The 12,110-nt window shown below is 42.9% G+C and overlaps 1 protein-coding gene across 1 annotated transcript in view; it reads left to right on the top strand.

Annotated features, from left to right (window-relative positions):
- LOC124585841 (chitotriosidase-1-like) overlaps positions 1–12,110 on the top strand; it is a 102,260-nt gene that overhangs the window by 52,771 nt on the left and 37,379 nt on the right. The window lies entirely within an intron of this gene.

Genomic DNA, 12,110 nt, shown 5'->3' with positions numbered 1-12,110 from the left:
TTTTGTAGTATCAATGTCAGGTTACTTCATCACAAACTTGAAGCGAGAAAGAAGCAACGTAAGAGATGTAATTAATTTAGATAAATAATTCTTTATTTTCAACAAATAGCTAATATCTCAGGTGCACCAGTCTAAATTGCTAAAGATTATGTACTAAAAAATGGAATTTCCACATCTTTCGGCAAAAAGTGCAGCAGACGTCTTCCGCGTCTTCTCGTTAACACAGTACTGTCTTCGTATACATACACGAAGTTGATTTCTGCATACAGTCAACAGATCTTAAAGATATCGTCTGAAAGCTGAGCACAAGACATCAGGAAGAAATATTTGTGTGGTATGCTCCCACTAAAGCTGAAAACAATATTTTTCGTCAGAATCGACATTTCAAACTGTAAAATCATATTTTCTCTTAGGAAGCCCACGTTTCACTCATTGAAGTACAACATTTATTTCGAGTAACTTCACTTCTAAAATCGCTATCTCAGCTTAGCCTTGAAGTGAAAATATATGAACGCATTGAACATTATGCTGACATGATTATTCTTTTATCAACAAAATAGTTTAAGAATGGTGATAACCTTAAATTCGATAAAACCATGAGTGTGGAGGAGTGCCGCACTGATGTTTTTCAAAGACTTCCGCAGTTTACCCAAGTGCAGAAACCGTTTTTCCAAGACGGACATTATGCAAGCTTAACTGGAATAAAAACATTGTGATCTAATTCTTCATACCCGTCATCATTGTTGTTGCTGTGATCTTCAGTCCAGATACTGGTTTGATGCAGTCCTCCATGCTACTCTATTCCGTGCAAGCCTCTTCTCTCCCAGTAATTACCGGACCCTACATCCTTCTGGATCGGCTTAGTGCATTCATCTCTTGGTCTCCCTCTACGATTTTTATGCTGCACGCTTCCCTCCAATACTAATTTAATTAATTGGTGATCCCTTGATGCCTCAGAACGTGTCCTATCAACCGACCCCTCCTTCTAGTCAAGTTGTGCCACGAATTCGTCTTCTCCCCAGTTCTATTCAGTACTTCATCATTAGTTACGTGATCACCCATCAATCTTCAGCATTCTTCTGTAGCACCACATTTCAAAAGTTTCTATTCTCTTCTGGTCTACACTGTTTATCGTCCGTGTTTCACTTCCATACATGGCTACACTCCATACAAATACTTTCAGAAAAGAGTTCCTAAGCCTTAAATCTATACGCGATGTTAACAAATTTCTCTTCTTCAGAAACGCTTTCCTTGCCATCACCAGTCTACATTTTATATCCTCTCTACTTCGACCATCATGAGTTATTTTGGTGCCCAAGTAGCAAAACTCATCTACTACTTTAAGTGTGTCATTTCCTAATCTAATTCCCTCAGCAGCACCTGATTTAATTCGACTACATTCCATTGTCCTCGATTTAATTTCGTTGATGTTCACCTTATATCTTCCTTTCAAGACACTGTCCATTCCGTTCAACTGTTTATCCAAGTCCTTTGCTGTCTCTAACAGAATTACAATGTCATCGGCAAACCTCAAGGTCTTTATTTCTTCTTTCTGTATTTTAATTCATACTCCATATTTTTCTTTTGCTTTCTTTACTGCTTGCTCAATATACAGAATTGTAAAGAGCCTTTCGCTCCGTGTCACCTCTAGAATTTAAAGAGTGTATTCCAGTCAACATTGTCAAGCGCTTTCTCTAAGCGTACAAATGCTTTAAACGTAGGTTTACCTTTCCTAGGCCTATCTTCTAAGATAAGTCGTTGGGTCAGTGTTGCCTCGCATGTTCCTACATTGATCTTCCCCGACGTCGGCTTCTAACGGTCGTTCCATTCGTCTGTGAAGAATTCGTATTAGTATTTTGCAGCCGTGACTTATCAAACTGATAGTTTGGTAATTTTCACACCCGTCAACAACTGCTTTCTTTGGAATTGGAATTATTATATTCTTATTGATGTGTGAGGACATTTCTCCTGTCTCAACATCTTGCCCACCAGATGAAAGAGTTTTGTTATGGCTGGCTCTCCCAAGGCTATCAGTAGTTCTAACGGAATGCCGTTTACTCCCGGGGATTTATTTCGACTTAGATCTTCCAGTGCTCTGTCAAATTCTTCCCGCAGTATCATATCTCCCATCTCATCTTCATCTACGTCCTCTTCTATTTCCATAACATTGCCCTCGAGTACATGGCCCTTGTATAGACCCACTATATACTCCTTCCACCTATCCGCTTTAACTTCTTTGCTTAGGACTGGTTTTCCATGTCAGTTCCTGATATGCATACAGGTATCTCCCTTTTCTCCAAAGGCATCTATCTTATCCCTAGTGATATATGTTTCTACATCCTTACATTTGTCCTCCAGCCATCCCTGTTTAGCCATTTTGCACTTCTTGTCGATCTCATTCTTGAGACTTTTGTATTCCTTTTCGCCTGCTTCATTTGCTGCATTTTTATATTTTCTCGTTTCATCAATGAAATTCAATATATCTTGTGTTAAGCAAGGATTTCTACTAGCCCCCGTCTTTTACACATTTGATCCTCTGTTGCCTTCACTATTTCATCTATCAAACCTACACATTCTTCTGCCACTCTCTTCCTTTTCCCTGTTCTTGTCAATCGTTCACTAACGCTGCCTCTGAAACTCTCTACAACCTCTGGCTGGTTCAAATGGCTCTGAGCACTATGCGACTCAACTGCTGAGGTCATCAGTCGCCTAGAACTTAGAACTAATAAAACCTAACTAACCTAAGGACATCACACACATCCATGCCCGAAGCAGGATTCGAACCTGCAACCGTAGCGGTCACGCGGTTCCAGACTGAAGCGCCTTTAACCGCACGGCTACAACCTCTGGTTCTTTCTGTTTGTCCAGGTCCCATCTCCTACATTTTTGTAGTTTATTCAGTTTTAATCTACAGTTCATAACCAACATATTGTGATCAGAATCCACATCCGTCCGTGGAAATGGCCTACAATTTAAAATCTGGCTCTTAAATCTCTGTCTTAACATTATATAATACATCTGAAACCTTCCGGTGTCTCCAGGTCTCTTCCACGTATACAACCTTCTTTCATGATTCTTAAACCAAGTGTTAGCGATGATTAAATTATGCTCTGTGCAAAATTCTACAAGGCGGCTTCCTCTCTTTCATTCCTTACCCCCAGTCCATATTCACCTACTACGTTTCCTTCTATTTCTATTCCTAACACCGAATTCCAGTCTCCCATCACTATTAAATTTTCGTCTCTCTTAACTATCTGAATGATTTCTTTCATCGTATCATACATTTCGTCAATCCTTTCATCGTCTGCATAGCTAGTTGGGATATAAACTTGTACTACTGTGGTAAGCGTGGGGTTCGTGTCTATCTTGCCTGCGTTCACTATGGTTTTCGTAGTAGCTTATCCGCGTTCGTATTTTTATATTAATTATGAAACCTACTCCTGCATTACCGCTATTTGATTTTGTATCTATAGCCCTGTATTCAGGATTCAGGGGGGGGGGGGGGGGGATTATTTTACCTCCGGAATATTTTACACAAGAGGACTCCATGATCGTTTAACACTTTAACCATACAGTAAAGCTACATGCCCTCGAGAAAAATTACGGATGTAGTTTCCCCTTGCTTTCAGCCGCTTGCAGAACCACCACAGCGATGCTGTTTTGGTTGATGTAACAAGGCCAGTCCAATCAATCATTCAGACTGTTGCCCCTGCAACTACTGAAAAGGCTGCTGCCCCTCTTCAGGAACCACACCTTTGTGTGGCCTCTCAACAGATACCCCACCGTTGTGGTTGCACCTACGGTACGGCATTCCTTATCGCTAGGCATGCAAGTCTCCCCACCAACGGCAAGCTCCATGGTTCATGGGGGGGGGGGGGGGGCTGTCATCTTTATCAGTGTGTTATTCTGTTTCTACTGCAGCTCAGTACATTTTTCTTTCCTTTATCCTGAGTAGATGTTTGTAATACAATGACAAGTGGTTTAGTTGCACAAGTTGTGAACAAGGTTTATTACTTTCCACAGTGCTTAGAGCTGTTTTCACAACGTATCTCTCAAAAAGTCCCTCACCGATTTCTAGTGACAAACAAACAACTTTTCTGAAGTGTATGAAATGTCAGATAAAAACCGTGTATCAGCATCTATAACTTTCATACTCACGGGAAGCAATCTTTGAGCTTTATTCGTTATCTCTTCGTGGGCAAGAGTGTTTTGACTTGTCATCAGTTCCATTGCATAGATTTCGTGAACTTTCCAGATAACTCAGGCCTTGTCTGATAAAAGACGTGAGGGGAGATAATATAAAATCTTAAACAGAACCAAAGCACGAAGTGTCGCAGATGTAAGTAACTACGTTCTTGATACCGAAACAGCAGCAATAACGCATACATAAACTGGATATGTTGACAATTTAAATATCTTCAAAATGCTCAGCAAAATGTACTTCTATTTTCTCAGAGTAAACAGAACATGTTATTTAAATAATATGCCGATTGCATCGGGTATCCTTCCGGTAAGAAAATACAAGAGGTCGGGAAAGGCGACGATCCAAGAGTCAGGGAAGCGGTCCAGTTAAAACGGAAAAACGAGAGGGTGAAGAAGGAAACACCCAATAAAAGACAAATTCTCAGGAAAACCACGTTCAGGCTCGTACGAAAAAACTATGTGCATTCTATCTTTCTTGTCTGTACCTTCACAGTTTATAAGTCTGGAACGACAAAGCCGTCATAGGCTAAAGAGAAATTTCGCGCAGGAACACTGTAAGCAAGCTCAGCCCGTAGCACAAGATTCCATATCAGAGTTAGAAGTAAGAACCGAAGAGCAGTCCAAGAGAAAACAAGTCGGTAGCGAGTATGCGATGCCTGGTTTAGCGAGAGACTACAGGCGCCATACGCGGTGGACACAACTATGACTGTAAGATTTTCTTTTTTTCATTATCTGTCTGACCTACTGTGGAGTCTCTTCAGCCAGATGCTATAGGAGCTGGTAGTGGAGCAAAGGAAAACCCAGTTGGGAGAGGTTCGGGCGTGACCCTTTCCTCGTGGATACGGCCACGTGTGTCGCCAGCGAGACATTACAATAATTGTACTTAGGGTGTCGTTCGGTTCGCATGGAAACACGTCTCCCGCAGAGTCCCTTGTTCAACAATGTGCGCTGAACGGTGTGCTGCAGAACACTTTACAGAGAGGACGAGCCTGTGATCTCCATATTCCGTCAGCGGACGTCCAACAACTTGTGGTTTCGCCAATCTTCAACCACAACCCATAGACGCTCACGACCGCAGCACGCGAACAGCCAAGCGGCTTCGCAGTTCCCGAGATGCCCGTTCCCAGGCGCGGAACCACAGCAATCTGCCCTTTGTCAAAGGCACTTATGTATTTGCTGCCCGCGTCGTCAATATGATTCGTCGTCTCTGCTCCGCTCATACTCTTAGATTACTGAGAGAGTTGTCCGAACCGGCACCAGGCGACATGCAGTCTAGCGATGAGCAATGGCCATACTGATCTTCCTCATCACTGTCGATCAAAACGGTGTGGCGAGTGGATTAGTGCTGGTCTGTAAATCTGAAGCACTAAGGTTTCATTATTAGTCGGTACTGGGATTACTTTTTCCTGCCACGTATCACTACTCCACTGCTCTAAGTCTAGGGGTAGCTTCTTTGACTAGCAATATAAAATGTCCCGGATCTCGGGTTCCAGCCTCGCCACTGCTTAAATTCTGAATAAAAATCATCAGTAATGGCGGAAAGGGATAAGAAGTCACCGCTCGTTCTGCCAACCGCCTTGTCAAAGAGGGCAGGGCGGCAAACAGATGTTCAAGGCAGTCTCTTGCCCTTGGGGTGGGAAACTACCCGTACAAGGTGGAAGAATCAGCAATGATAGACGGTATTAGGATGCAGAAGTCAGGGGAAACTACTACATTTAAGATACATAATGTGTATCCACAGGACATGTGGCCTTTAATTAAAAAGTGTCGTGATGATCTCTCCATTGGCAAAAGATCCAGACTAACCCCCATTCGGATCTACCGTAGGGGGCTGCCAAGGAGGAGGCGGCTACGAGAAAAAAACTGAGTAATCAGTAAAAGTGTAGCGTTCTCGAATCGCGGCAGGGAATGTCAGAAGTTTGAACGTGGTAGAAAAATGCTTAGGCTCAACATAGATATAGTGAGAGTCAGCAAAGTGAAATGGAATGTAGACAAGGATTCTTGATAAGACAGACAAGCATCGGCAATATCAACAGCAGCAGAAAATTACTTAATGGTAATAGCTTTCGTTATGAATGAGAAGGTAGCGTAGAGAGTCAGTTCCTGTGAAGAGTTCAGTAATAGGGTTGTTCTTATCAGAAACAACAGCAAACGAACACCGACGATAATAGCACAGATATACATTCCAACATCGCAAGCAGAAGATTAAGAGATAGAGAAATTATTTGAGGATATTGAAGGGGTAATCCACTACATAAAGCGAGATCAAAATGTAATAATTATGGAGACTGAAATGTGGTTGTAGAGGAAGGAGCAGAAGAAAGGATTATGAGAGAATGTGGGCTGATTTGTAAGAATGAGAGAGGAGAAAGACTAATTGAGTTCTGCAATAAATTTCAGCTAGTAATAGCGAAAGTTCAAGAATCACAGAGCAGATGTAGATTCAGATTACAGTTCGATAATGATGGAGAGTAGACTAAAGTTTAAGAGACAAGTCAGGGGGAATCAATGCGCAAAGAAGTAAAATACGGAAGTGCTAAGGTATGAAGAGACGCTCTTGAAGTTCACTGCAGCTACAGATGCTGCGCCAATGAATAGCTCAGTAGGCCGTTCAGTTGAAGAGCAATGGACATATCTAAAAAGGGCAATTATAGAAGCTAGAAAAAAACATAGGCACGAAGAAGGTAACTGCGAAGAAACCATGGGTAACAGAAGAATTACTTCTGCTGATCAACGAAAGAAGGAAGTACATAAACGTTCTGGGAAATTCAGGAATACAGATATACAAGTCACGTAGGAACCAAATAAATAGGAAGGGCGGAGAAGCTAAGGCGATGGCAGCATGAAAAATGAGACGAAATCGAAAGACAAATGATTGCCGGAAGAACTGACTCAGCATACAAAGAAGTAAAAACAACTTCCGGTGAAATTAAAAGCTTGTGCGGTAGCTTTAACAGTGCAAAGGGAATTCCATTGTTAAATGCAGAGGAGAGAAGGGAAAGAGTACAGTGAAGGCCAATGAGAGAGGGAGGACTTGTGTGACAACGTGACGGAAGAAGAAACGGGAGTCAACAAGAAAGAGGTAGGGATCCGGTATTAGAATCAGAATTTTAAAAAGCTTTAAAAGACTTCAGATCAAAAAAGGCAGAAGGGGTAGATAACATTACAATGGAATTTCCAAAATCATTGCGGGAAGTGGCAACAATACAGCTATTCACGTTGGTGTGTAGAATGTGTGACACTGGCGATATACCACCTGTCTTACGGATAAATATCATCCACACAGTTCCGAAGACAGAAGAAGCCGACAAGTGCGAGAATTATCGTACAATCATCTTAACAGCTCATGCATCCAAGCTTCTGAGAAGAATGACATACAGAAAATTGGAAAAGAAAATGGGAGATCTGATCTGTTAGGTGACGATCAGTTTGACTTTAACAAAAAAGGTAAAGATACCAGACAGACAGTTCTGGGAAATGAAAGCAAGACTGAAAAAAATCAAAGACGCATACATAGGATTAGGCGGGTGGTAAAAGCGTTCGACAATGCCAAATGGATCAAGATGTTCGAAAATCTGAGAAAGAAATATGGGTAAGTTATAGGGAAAGACGACTAATAATACAATACGTGCAAGAAACTGGAAAAAACAATAAGGCTGAAGACCAGGAATGAAATGCTCGGGTTGAAAAATGTGCAAAACAGGGATGTAGTCTCTTACCCCAATTGTTCGATATACACACCAAAGAAGCGATGGCGGGAATAAAAGAAAGCTTCAAGAGTGGGATTAAAAATCAAGGGGAAAGGGCATCAATGATAAAATTCGCTGACGACATTGTTAGCCTCACTGAAAATTAAGAATAATTACAAGATCTGTTGCCGAATGGAATGAACAACTAGTGGACAAAGTAAGCCGAAGAAAGATGAAGGTAATGTGAAGTAGCAGAAATTAGAACAGCGAGGAACTTAATATCAGAATTGAGATTTACGAAGTAGATGAAGTTCAGGAGTTTTGTAACCTATATATCCAAATAAACCATAATGGACGGAACAAGGAGGACAAAAAAGCGGACTAGCACTGGCAAAAAGGGCATTCCTGCCAAACATAGACCACTGTGCGGCTCAAAATGACCATCAGGGTGAGGACAGCCACACTCTTTTATGTACAGACTAAGATCATGTGATTGCCAATTGTTTTCTTATGAGGAAATGATGATTATACAAGGAAGAGCCAAAGAAACTGGTTCAAATGGCTCTGAGCACTATGGGACTCAACTGCTGAGGTCATTAGTCCCCTAGAACTTAGAACTAGTTAAACCTAGCTAACCTAAGGACATCACAAACATCCATGCCCGAGGCAGGATTCGAACCTGCGACCGTGGCGGTCTTGCGGTTCCAGACTGCAGCGCCTTTAACCCCACGGCCACTTCGGCCGGCTGCCAAAGAAACTGGTACATCTGCCTAATATCGTGTAGGGCCTCCGAGAGCACTCAGGAAGGCCGCAACACGACGTTGCATGGACTCGACTAATGTCTGAAGTAGTGCTGGAGGGAATTAACACCATGAATCCTGCAGGACTGTCCATAAATCCCTAAGAGTACGAGGGGGTGGAGATCTCTTCTGAACAGCACGATGCAAAACATCCCAGATATGGTCAATAATGTTCATGTCTGGGAAGTTTGATGGCCAGCGGAAGTGTTTACACACAGAATAGTGTTCCTTGCGCCACTCTATAGCAATTCGGGGGGTGTGGGGTGTCGCATTGCCTTGCTGGAATTGCCCAAATCCGTCGGGATCACAATGCACATGAATGGATGCAGGTGATTAGACAGGATGCTTACGCACGTGTCCTGTCAGAGTCGTATCTAGAGGTATCAGGTGTCCCATATCACTCCAACTACACACGCTCCACATTATTTCAGAGCCTCCACCATCTTGGACAGTCCTCTGCTGTCATCCTCAAGGGTCCATGGATTCATGAGGTTGTCGCATACCCGTACACGTCCATCCGCTCGATACAATTTTAAACGAGACTCGTCCGAGCACCGCCGGCCGCGGTGGTCTGGCGGTTAAGGCGCTCAGTCCGGAACCGTGCGACTGCTACGGTCGCAGGTTCGAATCCTGCCTCGGGCATGGATGTGTGTGATGTCCTTAGGTTAGTTAGGTTTAAGTAGTTCTAAGTTCTAGGGGACTGATGACCACAGATGTTAAGTCCCATAGTGCTCAGAGCCATTTGAACCATTTTTCGTCCGAGCATGCAACATGTTTCCAGTGATCAACAGTCCAATGTCGGTGCTGACGGGCCCAGGGGAGGCGTAAATCTTTGCGTCTTGTAGTCATCAAGGGTACACGAGTGGGCCTTCGGAAGCCCCTATCGATGATGTTTCATTGAATGGTTCGCACGCTGACACTTGTTGAGGGCCCAGCATTGAAATCTGCAGCAATTTGAGAAAGAGTTGCACTTCTGTCACGTTGAACGATTCTCTTCGGTCGTTGTTGGTCCCATTCTTGCAGGATCTTTTTCCGGCCGCAGCGATGTCGGAGATTGGATTTTTTACTGGATTCCTGATATTCACGATACACTCGTGAAATGGTCGTACGGGAAAGTCCGCACTTCATCGCTACCTCAGAGATTCTGTGTCCCATCGCTCGTGCGCCGACTATAACACCACGTTTAAACTCATTTAAATCTTAATAACCCGCAATTGTAGCATCAGTAATCGATCTGACAACTGCGCCAACCACTTGTCTTATATAGGCGTTGCCGACCGCAGCGTCGTATTCTGCCTGTTTACTTATCTCTGTATCTGAATGCGCATGCCTATACCAGTTTCTTTGGTGCTTCAGTGTATGTGGGCCACTGAAAGTTTGATGTCGGTGATATCAGATGCAGACCGCTGACTTCATCTCCTCTGTCAACCTCTTGATCTCAGAATAGTACTTACACCCAACATCGCCAGTTACTTGTTGGACAAATTGCAAACTCAGTCTTCTCCTACAGTTTTTACGCTCTACAGTTCACTCTAGTACTATTTCCTGATGTCTTATCATTCTATCCTTACTTCTAGTTAGCGTTTTTCTCTTATTTCTTTCTGCGTAACTTCTGCCGAGAACGTCTTCATGTCTTACCTTATCAGTCCACCTAATTTCCAATATCCTTCTGTAACACCACTTCTCAAACGCTTACATTCCCCTTCTTTCAGTATTATCAGAGTCGATGCTTACTTCCATACAGTGCTTTACTCCGACCGTTCGTTCTCCGAAATACGTTTCTCAAAGTAAGGCCAGTGCTAGATACTAGTGCATTCCTTTCGACCTGTCTATTTTTGTGTCTTCCTTGAATTGTCTTTCAAGCGCAATTTTGTTTCCGCAATAGCAGAATTCTTTCGTTTCCTTTACTTCGTGGTCCCCAGTTTCAATATTAAGTTTATATGGTCCTACGAAAAATCGCTAAGTGGGTCTAAGGCTTCAATCCAGTCACCCGTTGACCATGCTGGTGTGGCAGTAGAAGATAACAGAACGAATGCCAAAGTACTGAATTTCGCATTTAAGAAAGCGTTCACGCATAAGAATTGTACAAACATATGGTACTGACACTCTTATGGAAAACATAGTAATTGGCATCTCTGGCGTATAGAAACAAATGAAAAAGTTGAAAGCGAATAAGTCGTCGGATCCTGATGGAATTCCAGTTCAGTTTTACAAAGAGTAGTGTGCGGCTTTGGCCCTTTACTTAACTTCCATTTATCGCGGATCTCTCGCCCGGCGCCAAGTCCCAAGCGGCTGGGATAGGCGTAGGTGACAACTGTGTACAAGGAGGATGAAAGAGTCGGCTTACAAAATTGACCGATATCTTCAACATCGGTTTGCTCCAGAATCCTTGAACATATTCTCAGTTCGAATACAATAAATTTCCTTGAGAGGGAAAAGCTTCTGTCAACAAATCGACTTGGTTTTAGTAAGCATCGCTCGTGCGAAGCTCAGCTTGCCCTTTTCTCACACGGTATCCTCAGAATCATGAATGAAGGGCAAAATGCGTATTCCATATTCCTAGATTTCATAAAGTCGTTAACAGTCGACTGTTAACGAAAGCACAAGTATAGGTTCCAGGATACATGAGTGGCTAGAAGTCTCCGTAAGTAATAGAACCCAGTATGTTTTCCTCGATGGCTAGTGTTCATCAGAGACAATGGTATGGTCAGGAGTGCCTAAGGGAAGTGTGATAGGTCCGTTGCTATTATTTTCTATACACGTAAATTACCTTGCGGACACGGCAAGCAGCAGTCTGCGACTGTTTGGTAGTGATGCTGTGGTGTATGGGAAGCTGTCGTCGTTGAGTGACAATAGGAGGACACAAGATTACTTAGACAAAATTTCTGGTTGATGTCATGAATGGCAGCTAGCTCTAAATGCAGAAAAATGTATGTTAATGCAGATGAGCAGGCAATACAAACCCGTAATCATTAGTAGTGTGCTGCAAGACACAGTCAAGTCGTTTGAATATCTGAGCATAACGTTTCAAAGCAACGCGGAATGGAATGAGCATAGAAGGATTATAGTAGGAAGACGAATGGTCGACTCTGTTTATCGGGAGAATTTTTGGAAGGTGTGGTTCATATGTATAGGATACCGCATATACAACACTAGTGCGACCTGTTGTTGAATACTGTTCGAGTGTATGGGAGTTGCACCGTGTTGGATCAAAGAAAGACACTGAAGCAATTCAGATGTGGGCTGATAGATTTGTTACCGGCAATTTCGAACAAGGTGCAAGTCTGGTGGAAGTGCTTCGGGAACTCAAATAGGAATCACTGCATGGAAGGCGATGTTCTTTTCGAGCAGCACAGACACTTGAGGCTGACTGCAGAACGATTGTATTGCGGTACATTTCGCGTGAAGACCGCGACGA

This window comes from Schistocerca americana, chromosome 1, assembly GCF_021461395.2.
Source record: "Schistocerca americana isolate TAMUIC-IGC-003095 chromosome 1, iqSchAmer2.1, whole genome shotgun sequence".
Lineage (NCBI taxonomy): Eukaryota > Metazoa > Arthropoda > Insecta > Orthoptera > Acrididae > Schistocerca > Schistocerca americana.
Note: the sequence above shows the minus strand (reverse complement) of the source record. Positions and strands in the feature narration are given on the sequence as shown.